At 38.5% G+C, this 13,215-nt stretch overlaps 1 protein-coding gene across 4 annotated transcripts in view; it reads right to left on the reverse strand.

The window, feature by feature from the left end:
* RSPO1 (R-spondin 1) overlaps positions 1 to 13,215 on the reverse strand; it is a 1,604,559-nt gene that overhangs the window by 1,020,061 nt on the left and 571,283 nt on the right. The window lies entirely within an intron of this gene.

A 13,215-nucleotide genomic window follows, 5' to 3' on the forward strand; every position in this document is an offset into this window, starting at 1 on the left:
CAGCATCCATGGGACCAGACAACATCCAAGGCTGCGTTTTACATGAACTTCAAAACGAACTGGCTCCCCACCTAAGCACCATGTTCAATCATAGCCTCACATCAGGCTTTGTTCCCACTGAATAGCGCACAGCAACAGTTATCCCACTTCACAAAGGGGGAGCCACCACTGATCCTGGGAACTATAGCCCTATTAGCCTGACGAGCCTGGTATGCAAGGCCATGGAAAGTATCATCATGGAATTCATAAACAAAAATATTGGTACCCTCCAAACTCTGGACCCCACCCAGTTTGGGTTTGTGAAAGGCAGATCTTGCCTCCTGAACCTGATTGACTTCTTTGAGGCAGTCACCAAAGCCGTAGACGAGGGTAAGGTAGTTCACACAGCCTATCTTGACCTCGCCAAGGCTTTCAACACCATCCCTCATTCTGGAATTATAGCTAAACTCACTAAACTAGGTATAAATCTCTGTCACAAGATGGGTTGCCAACTGGCTCACTGACAGAACCCACACTGTAAAAATTGCGGACTCCAAATCTGACTTCAAACCAGTGACAAGTGGAGCACCACAGGGTTCAGTCCTGGGACCTCTCCTGTTTGGTATCTACTTCTCTGAAGTACAGGCTAACATAGAAGGGCTCTGGCTAACAAAGTTCACAGATAACTGCAAACTAGGAGCTATAGTCGAGTCCCCAAATGATGTGGACATCCTACAGAGGGGCCTCACTGAGACAGATGCCTGGTGTCAGAGCCATGGCCTCAAGCTCAATGCCAAAAAGTGCATTGTTATCCCCTTTGTTAAAAACTCTGTACCCATGAACTACCACATAGGCAGCAGTCTTCTTAACACTGAATGTGTGATAAGAGACCTTGGGACCTAGGTGGACAGTAGTCTCTCCTTTGATAATCACATTGCCACAGTAGTCAGGAAATCCTTCTACATGGCAATCTCATCACAAAAGGGTTCTCATCCAGGAAAAAAGAGGTCATTGTTCCCCTCTACTCAACACTCATTATACCCATTATAGAGTACAACGTCCCTTTTGGAATGTATCTCACAAGACATCTGCAGCACCTGGAAAGGCCACAGAAGTACCTCACAAAGAGAATTACGGGCCTCAAACAGGTGCCCTACACTGATCGTCTCAAAAAACTCCAGTTTTACTCTGTAGCATATCGCCTACTCTGAGGTGATCTCTGCCTAACATATAAAGCTATGTCAAACCCAGAGCTGTTGGACATGCTACACCTAAAGAAATCCCAATCCCTTTGAGCTACACACTCTAGGGACCTGAACCTTGTCACCACAACAAACAGGACTTGCTGGTGGGATAGATTCCTGTCCCAGAGACTTCCCATACTCGGGAACAGGCTACCCTTCTCTGTCATGCAAAGTTCCTCATTAACACTCTTCAAGAAAAATCTTGATGAGTGGATGGGAAATAAGAAATACACCCCGGGGATCACTTCTGTGGCTCTGCTTAAAAGGGGCATAAGCCAGGGAACTTTGTTGGCTAGGCTTACTTAGGCCCTTGGACCAATAGCCTAGTACCTACCTATGAACATATGATCATACCATATTTTAATCCATACCGGGGACCATTCCTTTTTTAGTATTGAAATCAGCAACTTGCAGAATCCTGCTAGAGAAGATAATATAATTTGAAGTCAGGAAGGCCCATTCCACCATTTTCTTTAGGACATATTCATTTCTGACAGCTAATTCTGTTATTCCTAGGGGGACTATATTAATGTTTATGATTGCCACTTTTGAAAGAAATGGCAGATCAATCTTACTCCATCTTTGAATATCATATTGTATATTTGCCCATGTTTTAGAAAAATTGATTTGTAATGATGAATAGTAGTTGTTATCAAAGTTTATACCTACATATTTTAAGTTAAAGTTTATTTTTATATCTGTTTCTGGAAACTAATTGTCTTTATGGCCGAGTGGGTTTATTGGATAGATAAGAGATTTAGTCAAGTTTATTTTGTAGTTTGATATTCCAGAGAATTTGTTTATATTTAAGATAATGTTATCTAGCTCTATATTAGGAAGTTTCAAATATATGTTCAAATTATCAGCAAATGTGGTTAAACTTAGTTTAGTATTTATTATTTTTGGTATGTGATTTTTTTTTATTTAAATAGAAGAGGGTTTCTACATACAAGTTAAATAGAAATGGGGATGGGGCATCCTTGTCTGGTACCATTCAATATTTTTATTGCTTTTGAGTTTGCTTTGTTTATATAGAGAGTTGTATGGAAAATGTTATATAGTAATATAACAGGATAGTACCTTAAATAAAAATGCTAAGTTTACCCTATTGAAAACTTTATTCACATCAAGTACCAGGGCATACCTAGGATTTTTCTCTTGATTGGTGAGTTGGCATCTCTGATCAGTACTAGCAAAAAATTACGATCCCTCATAAAATCCTCCAAGGCCAGCTTCGAGAGAAAAATTGCACAGGACACTAAAGACAATAAGGCTTTTTTCAGTTATGTTAGGAACCTGGGATGCCACTCCCAGACTTGTTCTGAGTTGATTCTAAATGACAAAACATACACTGAACCCACAGATATCACCAATATCCTAGCAGACAGGTTCAGTGTAAACTTCTCCACCCCCCCCCAAAAGAGCAAGTATCTATCCCGGCAGAGTGCAGCCTCCCAAACATCTCTGATGCTCAGGTGAAGGCCGCCTTCTCCAAAGCAAAAAACACTGCTTCCATGGGACCAGATGGCGTCCCGGGTTGCGTCCTACATGAACTCCAAGAATAACTAATCCCTCAAGTAAAACTGCTGTACAATCTCAGCCTCACTACAGGATATGTGCCCAAAGAATGGCGTACAGCAACAGTGGTCCCACTCCGCAAAGGTAGCGTCTCTACGGACCCTGGAAACTATCGCCCCATAAGCCTGACTAGCCTAGTCTGCAAGGCTATGGAGAGGATCATCATGGAACTCATAAACAAAGACATTGGGGACCTACAGACACTAGATCCTACCCAATTTGGCTTCGTCAAGGGCAGATCCTGCCTTTTGAACCTGGTCGACTTCTTCGAAATAGTCACCAAGGCTATAGATGAAGGGAATGTAGTCCAAACAGCCTATCTGGACCTCGCAAAAGCATTTGACACAATACCCCACTCGGTCATCATAGATAAGCTATCCAGCCTAAATATAAACCCCTATGTCACAAGATGGGTCGCAAACTGGCTCAAAGACAGAACCCACAGAGTCAGAGTTGCTGGAGCCATGTCAGACTCGAAACCGGTCATAAGTGGCATCCCACAAGGTTCTGTCCTGGGACCTCTCTTGTTCGGTATTTACTTTTCTGAGGTACAGGCCAATGTGGGACGACTATGGCTCGCCAAGTTCGCAGATGACTGCAAACTGGGCACCATAATCGACTCTCCAGCTGACACAAACATCCTTCAAAAAGGTCTCGCAGAGATGGATAACTGGTGCCAGATCCATGGTCTAAAGCTAAATGCCAAAAAGTGTATAGTCATACCCTTTGGCAAAAACAATGTGCCCACAAATTACCACATAGGTGGTAACCCATTTTGTACAGAGAAAGTAATTAGGGATCTGGGGACCCAAGTTGATAGCAATCTCTCCTTTGACAACCACATTGCCAAAGTGGTTAGAAAGACCTTCTACATAGCCCACCTCATCATGAAAGGATTCACATCTAGATCAAGAGAGGTAATTGTGCCCCTTTATTCATCCCTCATCAGGCCCATCATAGAATACAATGCCCCCTTTGGGATGTACCTTACCTGACACCTGCAGCAATTAGAAAGACCCCAAAAGTACCTCACCAGGAGGATCAAGGGACTCAAACAGATGCCATATGCTGCTTGGTTAAAAAAACTCCAGCTCTACTCAGTTCCATACCGCCTACTTCGAGGCGATCTATGCCTGACATATAAAGCTATGTCCAACCCAGAATTAATGGACATGCTCCACCCCAGTAAATCTAAATCCCTTAGAGCCACGCACTCGAGGGACTTGAACCTCAGCACCAAAATAAATAGAATATGCTGGAGGGACAGATTCATAACCCAGAGGCTCCCTTCGCTCTGGAATAGAATTCCAATTCATGTTAGGCAGAGCGCCTCACTGACTCTCTTCAAGAAGAATCTTAATGAGTGGATGGGGGATCGTAGGTTTGTCCCGGGAATTACTTCCGTGTCACTATTAGACAGAGGCACAGTAAACTAAACTTTAAAAAGGGCACAGTATACTCAAATCAAGGGGTGGCTTAAGCCAAACACAATCGGGCTAGGCTTATAAATGCCCCAGGGCAGATAGCCTAGTATGAACCTATGAACCTATGATTGCTGCATCTAGTGTAAGAATATTATCCCAGGTTTGTCTGTTTCTTATAAACCCTGATTGTTCTTATGATATTATATAGGGTAAGATCTTTTCCAGTGTCTTCGCAAATAATGCTGCATAGATTTTAATATCAAAGTTAATAAGGGTTATTGGTCTATAATTTAATGGGTTTTCTTATCCAAGTTATTTTTAAGATAAAGATTGTTTTTGAGTTGTTTAAGTATAGATCAGTGATACCTTGCTCTCTTACACAATTATACACTTTTAGTAGGATTTTTATTAATATCTGACTAAATACTTTGTAAAATTCAGATATAAAGCCATCTGGTCCTGGAGACTTACCATTCTTTAGTTTGTTTATTACCTTTAAAATGTCTTGGGTTGTAAAGGGTGCCTCCATTAATTCCTGTTGGTCTTCACTGATTTTGGGAAAAATAATGCTATTTAGAAATTTTTCTCGTTCTGATTCTGAGGATATTAATTCATGCAGACCATATATGTGGGAATAGATACTTGGAAATGTTTCAGTTATGCTTGTCATCTCATTATATGATTAAGCCTAAATAGAATATTTCCAAGATTGCTGGGACTTTATGAGTGACATTTATTAACCTTGCTAACATTTTAGAGGGCATTTGCACTCACTCAGTATCTAACTAACACCCTCATTTCAGCAAATGAATTTTTCTGTGCATGCAATTGATAAAGTTCCTTTTGTAGACTACTCATAAGTGATTCAAGTTCTGAGCTGTTTTTATTTTGGATTTGCTTTTTTATTTTATTAATTGCATCAGTTAACTTTTTTTTTCTTTTGATTCATTTTTATAAAAACATGATTTCTGAATTACAATTTCTCTAATTCTAGCTTTAGTGGCTGCCCATTGACTATCATAAGGTATATTTGTTTTATGCAAGTTTTCTTTTAGTTCTTCCAAAATATTCTTTATCTCTTGTTGTACATCCTTTTTTTGAAGTAAGTTTGGTTTTAAGGACCAATTAGATTTTGCTAAAGTCTAATTTTACCAACTTTGACCATTCATTTAATTTTAATAGTAATTCTCGAGTGGTCTGAAAAAATCTTGGTTCTGTAGAATATTTAATCTCCAAATTCATAAAAGACTCTGATGTTAAGAAAACATCTATTCTGGACATAGATATATAACACTGTCAATAATATGTATAGTTATTTGTAGATCCAGTAGTATCTCTAAAATGGAAAGGATCAAAGAGGTTAAAATCTAAGATCAAGTCTTTTAATGCTAGAGAAGTTTGGGTGTTATGTACTTTAGTTTTCTCTGTCCTATTTTTGGATCAAGAACTAGATTCCATTCCCCTCCTAGTATAAATAAATGGTGTGACAATTTTAGCAGAATATTGTAAATTTCTAATATGAAGTCCTGCTGATTTATGCATGGGCTGTAGAGATGTAAAAATAATATCAGGTTGGACAAACCAGATTTTGGAATTGCAAAATAGCACCATCTACCCTTAGTATCAACTTCACTATTAATTATCTGTTCTAGAGTTTCCAATATTATTTGCATGCCATAAATATTCAAAGTCATTAGAAAAGACATTTAGTTTAACTGTTACACAAGTTTAATGAGAACTATACAAAATTAAAACAATGGGTATATGACAGTCATTCACTTGTATTCATAATGCAGCATGGAAGATCTGTGTAAGGATCTATGTAAGGATGTTCACACGTCAGTACATTTGGTGGCTCAGAACGATATCAGATTAACATAGCTATGTTTCCATTTTCCCCCTTCTTTTAAGCACTTACTTATTTAACTTGTTGCAGTTTAAGGATTCCTTTCTAATAACATCCTCATGGTGTAATGGTCTGTTGTGAGCTTCAGATTTCTCACCTCATCCAGTCATTCTCAAGGAGATCTAGTTGGAAGGTCTGAATGAGAACTAGAGATTTGAATGGTTACATACCGGATGATCTTATCCATTTTTCCATGGCACAGAAGTGATTCCTGCCAGAAGAACATTGAAACAGAGAAAAATATTTTTAAATTATTTTTCTTCTTATTTAAAGGTGTATTTATTGGACAGAAAGTTTTCTAAATTAATTTGGTAATTTCAATGACCAAGTTTCGGGATTTTGCTGAAAGCTTGATGAAAGGCTGTCTTTGCTTCTCAAACTGAGGAGACTTGGTATTTACAGTCTTTATATTGGAAAGTAAGTATGTTTGGGTATTTCATTTAAAACCCGATTTGTTTTCTCAATTAAGTATGTACAAAAAGCGGAGAGTTGTTGTCTGTTTAGTTAAATTTCTAGAGGCAAGTCTTGTACAAACAAAATCTTATAGGCATTCCACTAGATATTTATTTTTTGTTTCCTTGCATTAGTATTTTTTTGAATATCATGGAAGTTTAAGAATTTTACAAAGACTTGTCCGGTTTTGTCTATGACTGGTGATTTATGTAAAGCATGGTCCACTCTCTCTATTGTCATGGATGCTGCTACTGTTTCATTTTCTACTAGTATACTTAAAATTTGTCATACCGTACTTATTAACTGAGCATGTTCATATTTTTAGGTATGCCTCTGCTCAGCAAATTGTTTATTTGGCTTCTAGCTTCTAAATCTATGATTTTTCTTGTAGATCCTTTATGACTTCATCCTTTTCTGCTAGGGCATCCTGACATTGCTTGATTTTTAGTTCGTCGTTTATTGTTCTGGGTTCTGTTTCATCGAAATGCAAATGGCATCCTGACATTACTTGATTTTTAGTTCATTGCTTATTGGTCTGGGTTCTACTTCATCCAAACACAAAGTGATTTGTTATATCATATTACCAAAGTTTGTTAACTGCTGTGAGAAGTTCTGAATAGCCATTTGTAATGGCAGCAGTGCTGTTTTCAGGTAGTCCATGTCATAGGTTTGCTCCATTTTTGATTTTGCAGTCTGTTTAAGGCTTTCTTGCTGTTTTGTAGTCTTCTGTCTTATAACTAATGTTTTTTTTTTCAGGATAAGTTATTTGGGATAATTTAGTTTTGGTTGTTTGCAGATCCATATTTTCAATTTCCTTTGACATTTTGCAGATCTCAGTTTATTTTCTTCTGTTATCTTAATTGGAGTTTTACAGGCCCCGTACACGTGGAGCTTTAGACTTTACTCACTTAAATGTTTACAGATTTTTATCTGCATGCTATGCTTTATTTCACATTCACTGAAGACTATGTTATTCTCACCAAGTTTAGTCTTGTTTTATATCTAATTATAGTATGGCTATTTTTGTAAATTTAACTTGAAGGAGAAGAAGCTATCAGGATGTTGTGTTCACGGTATGTCCACCATCTTGAATTCAGAGAACACAATTTTATTGCATATTGTTTAACTTTTACCCACAGTTATGTGTCCATGGTGTTAATAAATATAAGTAAGAAGGCTTGGAGGTAGAACCCTCACCCCCACTTGCTATGTTACAATATACTTTTTTGTGTATCTGTATTTCTAGTTGTTCAACATTTGTCATTTCTGTCTCATAACTTGAATCTGGGCAACTGTCATTTCCTTGTTCCATAGTCATTCTTCCCATCCTCTTAGTTCACTTTTCCTTGTTTCTTCTAGTCATACCATATTCTACCACCCAAAGAAATACATTTGTTCAAATGGCCTTCATCTCAAGGTTTTTTTTTTTTTACCTTGTCAGTACAACGTAAGTGGTTTATCTGAGTATTCTTTACAAAAATGGGGCTTAAAATTCAGAAAGTATTCTAAGAACTAAGCCAACATGGGAATGGAGAAAGGAGATTCTGCCGATAGGGATGACTGCAATAAGGTGTACAGAGAATAGACAAGAGGGTCTGGCATTTACTGGAGAAAACGGGCAAAGGAACCAAAGTATTGTGAGCAAATAATTAAAAAGGGAAAGGAAATAAAATGTGAAGAGTCCAAGAAATCATTTGGACTGCAGGTTAGAAATTGCCTTACCTTTCAACAATTGATATCAGAGTATATGCGGATCCTAAGTGAAAGACCAGCACTCCTAGTATTTTGAGTAGAATCTAGAACAGAAGCTGCTGTCAAAAAAGGGATAATTAGTATGACATATAAAATATTGCATGAGAACTATAGGAATCAATCAGAGGAGATTAAAAAAGATTGGGAAGAGAGAATGGATAAGCAATTCAACAATGGGAGGATATATGTATGGCTCTCAAATATGTAGCAAAATCTAGAAGATTTAAGGTCTTCACTTGTAAGTGTTTGCATAGGTATTTTATACCCCAAGCAGATTCAAAAACAATTTAACTTAGGTAGACTGCAAATTTTGGAGGTGTGATATGGAGGAAAGAGATAACTGGGAACATATTTTTTGGGAGAGTAATGAGTTGGCAGACTTTAAAAATTCCTTGCTGACTATTTTGTCAGAAATACTGGGTGAGCAAATTGATGTAACTAAGGAAGTGATTTTTTTGAGCTGTGATACACAATCATAAATGCCTAGACATAGTAAGGTCTTGCTAGGTTTAATTCTAGTTCCTTCCAAAACCGCAATTACTAGAAAATGGAAATCTAAGTCAAAACCAACCATACTAGAAGCAGTAACTATAGTAACAGAAATCACTAAAGAATGACAGACAACTCCAACAAATGAAATAAAACAATAACTGGCAGTTTAAAGTCCTCACAGCAAACAGGAAACAGTTCAGCAAATATAAAATCCTTGTGTTTATTATAAAAATATTAAAAGTAAAAACATAAGCGCTTTCGTTTAGCCAGTGTAAACTTCATCAGACAATGATGTGATGTTAAACAGGCAGTAACAGAAATAAAAGAACTGTAAGTGAGATCTTTAGAAAAGGGAAGGAATAAATTACAAAGACAAAAATGGGAATTTTGGGATCAATATATGCACATAATGTTTTGGAAGAGGAATGAGGTTTAAGGGAAGGCAGGAATTAAAGGAGTTATGTAACATTTGACCGAAAATGACTATCTAGAAGATTATAAGTGATGTGTAATGTGTGCATCTGAAAATATGGCAATATGATTTGTTTTCAGTTATATAAATGTATGGCTGTCTATGTCATAAGTGATAATTCAATAAAGATGTTAAAATTAAGTCTGACGTCCATAAACATTAGGGTGCCTGCACAACATCCAAAATAACATCCATACCAAAGGGTACAATGTTTACACAGACAAGCCATGCAAGTGGAAACTACAAGAAAGACCCACTGCAGCTATTGCCTTCACTGTGTAATATTTTAAACCTATGTCCATGCCTTTTTTTTCATTTTATAGGATCATAAGATCATAGGAAGTTGCTAGGCTATTGGGTCTGAGGCCCTTACAAGCATAGCCAAGAATTTAGCCCATGTTCCAACAAGTCAGCACCTCATGTCCCTGTCCAGCAGGGACACAGGCGGAATCCCAGGGGTGTATTTTCTGTCCCCCATCCAGTTATCCCCAGAAGGGGGAGTCTCTGGAACACATATCTGTCCCACCAAGAAGTCCTATTGGTGTCACAGACCAGGATGAAGTCGTGCATGTGGGTTACTTGAGTGGAGCTTGATGTGCGGATCTGCAGCAGTCCCATCAAGAGGGGTCTAAGATTGCTTTGTATGCCAGACAGAGGTCATCTCTGAGGAGTCCGTATGAGACTGAGTAGAGGGACAGGGCTTTTAGCCTGTCTGTGTAGAGTAGATGTTTGAGACCCTGGATTCTCCTGGTGAGGAACCTCTGTGGTCTCTCCAGCTGCTGCATGTATTTTGTGAGGTACATGCCGAAAGGGGCATTATGCTCAATAATGAGTCTTATAAGGGAAGAATACAGGAATGTTATCACCTCCTTGTCCCAGGATGAGATACCCTTACTTATAATGTAGATTTCCTGATAACAGAGGCAATATGGTGGTCAAAAGTCAGTTTACTATCAACCTGGATGCTCAAGTCCTTCACGACTGATTGCATGCTTAGGACTTTGTTATTAATGTGATAATTTGTGGGGACTCACTCTCCCCATAGGGGATGATGATGCATTTTTTGTCATTCAGTTTGAGACCATGTTTCTGGAATCAGTCATTTGCTTGGGTGAGACCCTCTTTCCACATCACTAGGGGAAATGATGACAGTGCCCAGCTTGCAGTCATCTGCAAACTTGGTCAACCATAGCCCACTGGGTTTGGCCTGCACCTCAGAAAAGTATATTCCAAACAGAGGCCCCAAGTCCAATACCTGGGGTACACCACTCATTACGGGTCTACTGGTTGAGATGGTCTCCCCTATTTTAAATAGGTGGGGGTCTATCAGTGAGCCAGTTTCCTACCCATCTGGTAACATATGGATTGATGCCTAGTTGAGAGAGTTTATCTATTATAACCGAGTGGGGAATAGTATCAAAGGCTTTGGCCAGGTCAAGGTATGTGGTGTGCACCATCTTCCCCTTATCCATGGCTTTTGTGACTATCTCAGAGAAGTCAACCAAATTTAACAGACACGACCTCCCTTTGACAAAGCCTAACTGTGTGGGATTGGCTGTTTGGAGGTTGCCAATGTCCTTGTTAATTAGGTCCATGATAATCTGTTCCATGGCTTTGCAGATCAGGCTATAATTTCCTGGATCTGTGGATGCTTCACCTTTGTGCAAAGGGATGACAGTGGCTGTCCTCCACTCAGGTGGGGTGAAACCAGTACTCAGGCTTTGGTTGAATTGGGTGTCTAATGGTGCTACAAGTTCCTGCTTGAGTTCATGTAGGATGCAGCCTGGGATGTTATCTGGTCCCACGCAGGCTGTATTTTTTGCCTTTGAGAGGGCAGTGATGACTTGCTCCCTAGAGATAAGTGGGGGGCAGGTGCTGGGGATGTCCTGATTTACTGATGTGGGGGGACAGAGCGGTGAAGTTTTCACTGTACCCGTCTGCCAGCAGGTTGGCTATATCTATGGCATTTGTGTATCCGGTGTCCTTGATCACCAGTTCTCATCAGATCTGAGTGCTTCCTTTGAGATTGCGGACATATGTGAAGAAGGCCTTATGATTGTCTTTAGTAGATGCGGCCAGTTTGGACTTGAAGTTTGCTTTGGAGGATTTCACTAGTGTTCTTATTTGCCTATTCAGGCTAAGGAGAGATTGCATCCAATTAGGCACCTGCTCCTTCTTGGTTCTGGACAGCAATTTTTTTTCCTTTTATTATACAGTTTATTTACTGCAGATGTCCACCAGACAGGTTTAATCTTCCTTGAGGAGGAGGATTTTGTCCTGTCTGGTATTCCTGATTGGATGCAGCTATATAAATGTTTAAGCCTTTATAGGTATGTTGAGGTCAGTAAAGCCAAACACCACTAGTTAAAGACATGCATGTCTGAACTTTTTTTACCTTGTTAGTATAACATAAGTGGATTCCTTGACTATAGATTAGAAACGAGTTTAAAATCAAGTCTGATGTCCATAAACATTAAGGTGCATACAAAATATAAAAATAATATTCAGACTTTTTACAGCTTTGTGTACTTTGATGTATAAAATGAAAAGGTCTGGACTCATTTAAATTAATTATGTATAGATGGGCAGATTTCATGCTTTCTAATTCACCTGCTAAACAGATAAAATACTATTCTGACTACTGAATCTAAACATAACTTTGAAACTCAGAAGAAATGCCCTGTAATATGGCAAACTGTACATCAGAAATGGGAAAACTCAGAAAGATTCAAAAGCACCCATAAAAACAGATTTCCTGGATAAGATTCCACATCTTTCATTTTAGTTCAGCTTCTTCTCTCCCTGAAAGCACTCTGTACTGCCCCTTAGTAAAATGAAGGGTACATTTATTTACAAAAAACACCATCCTTCAAACACTGTATCATATAGAAAAGAAAAAGTGCTTTGCATAGGACAACAAAATTAAAACAAATAATTATTAAGTGTTTTTTCATATGTCTTTACTGACACCCTACATGCACATATAACTAATATAAATCCCCATTACCTTACAGCAGTCAGCATAGTGCTGAAAATGCTACACATAAGTTTCTTATAGATAACATATTGATCCATGCATAAAGATTATTGCAGGATAGTTACTTGTCTAACCCGTTTTTGATATTTATAAGAACTTATTTATGTATCGTATAAAGGAATCTTGATGCTGTCACCACAACTAATAATACATAATGACCTATGTCAAGTCTCATTCCAGCTAGCATCTAAAAGAGAACAAAGGACCACTTAATAGTCTACCATAATGTTATTTCACTTTAATTTCCATAGTTGGTTCTGAATTTTTATATTACAGCTTTGTACCTTTACTATGATTTCAAATGTTTGTCTATGCATTTCAGATAAAAGTAGAACCTATTCCTTCAATATAAGTATTTAGTAATCACAAAAATAGCTGTGTCTGCTTTGCAGATCCCTTCACTCCAAACTATATATGTTCATGGATTCATAGGCGGTTACTAATTTAATGGTCCTAGGGCCTTTACAAGCCTAGCCATGTTATACCCATGTTCCCTAATCAACGTTGGTTAGATGGTCATTATTCATAGAGTGAGTCTATGATCAGTACTGACTGCCCTGTGCCACCCGCAGGGTGAATTTATGGACCTCCCATCTAATTGTCTAGGTTGTGCTTGAATAGGGTTATTGAGGAGTTTTGCTTCATGTGAATTGGGAGTTTATTCCACAGCAGTGGCAATCTCTGGGAGATACCTCTGTCTTTCCGTCATGTTCTGTTAATGTCACAGGTTAGGTTGAGATCCCTAGAGTGAGTGACTCTTGTCCCATTTTATTTGCAGATGTGCAGCATTTCCATTAGGGCAGAGTTAGAGACTGCTCAATAGGCCAGGCACAAGTCGCCTCTTAGCAGCCTGTAGGATACAGAGTACAGTGACAGAG

Source organism: Protopterus annectens, chromosome 1.part1, assembly GCF_019279795.1.
Source record: "Protopterus annectens isolate FY-2018-M chromosome 1.part1, PAN1.0, whole genome shotgun sequence".
Taxonomy (NCBI): Eukaryota; Metazoa; Chordata; order Ceratodontiformes; family Protopteridae; genus Protopterus; species Protopterus annectens.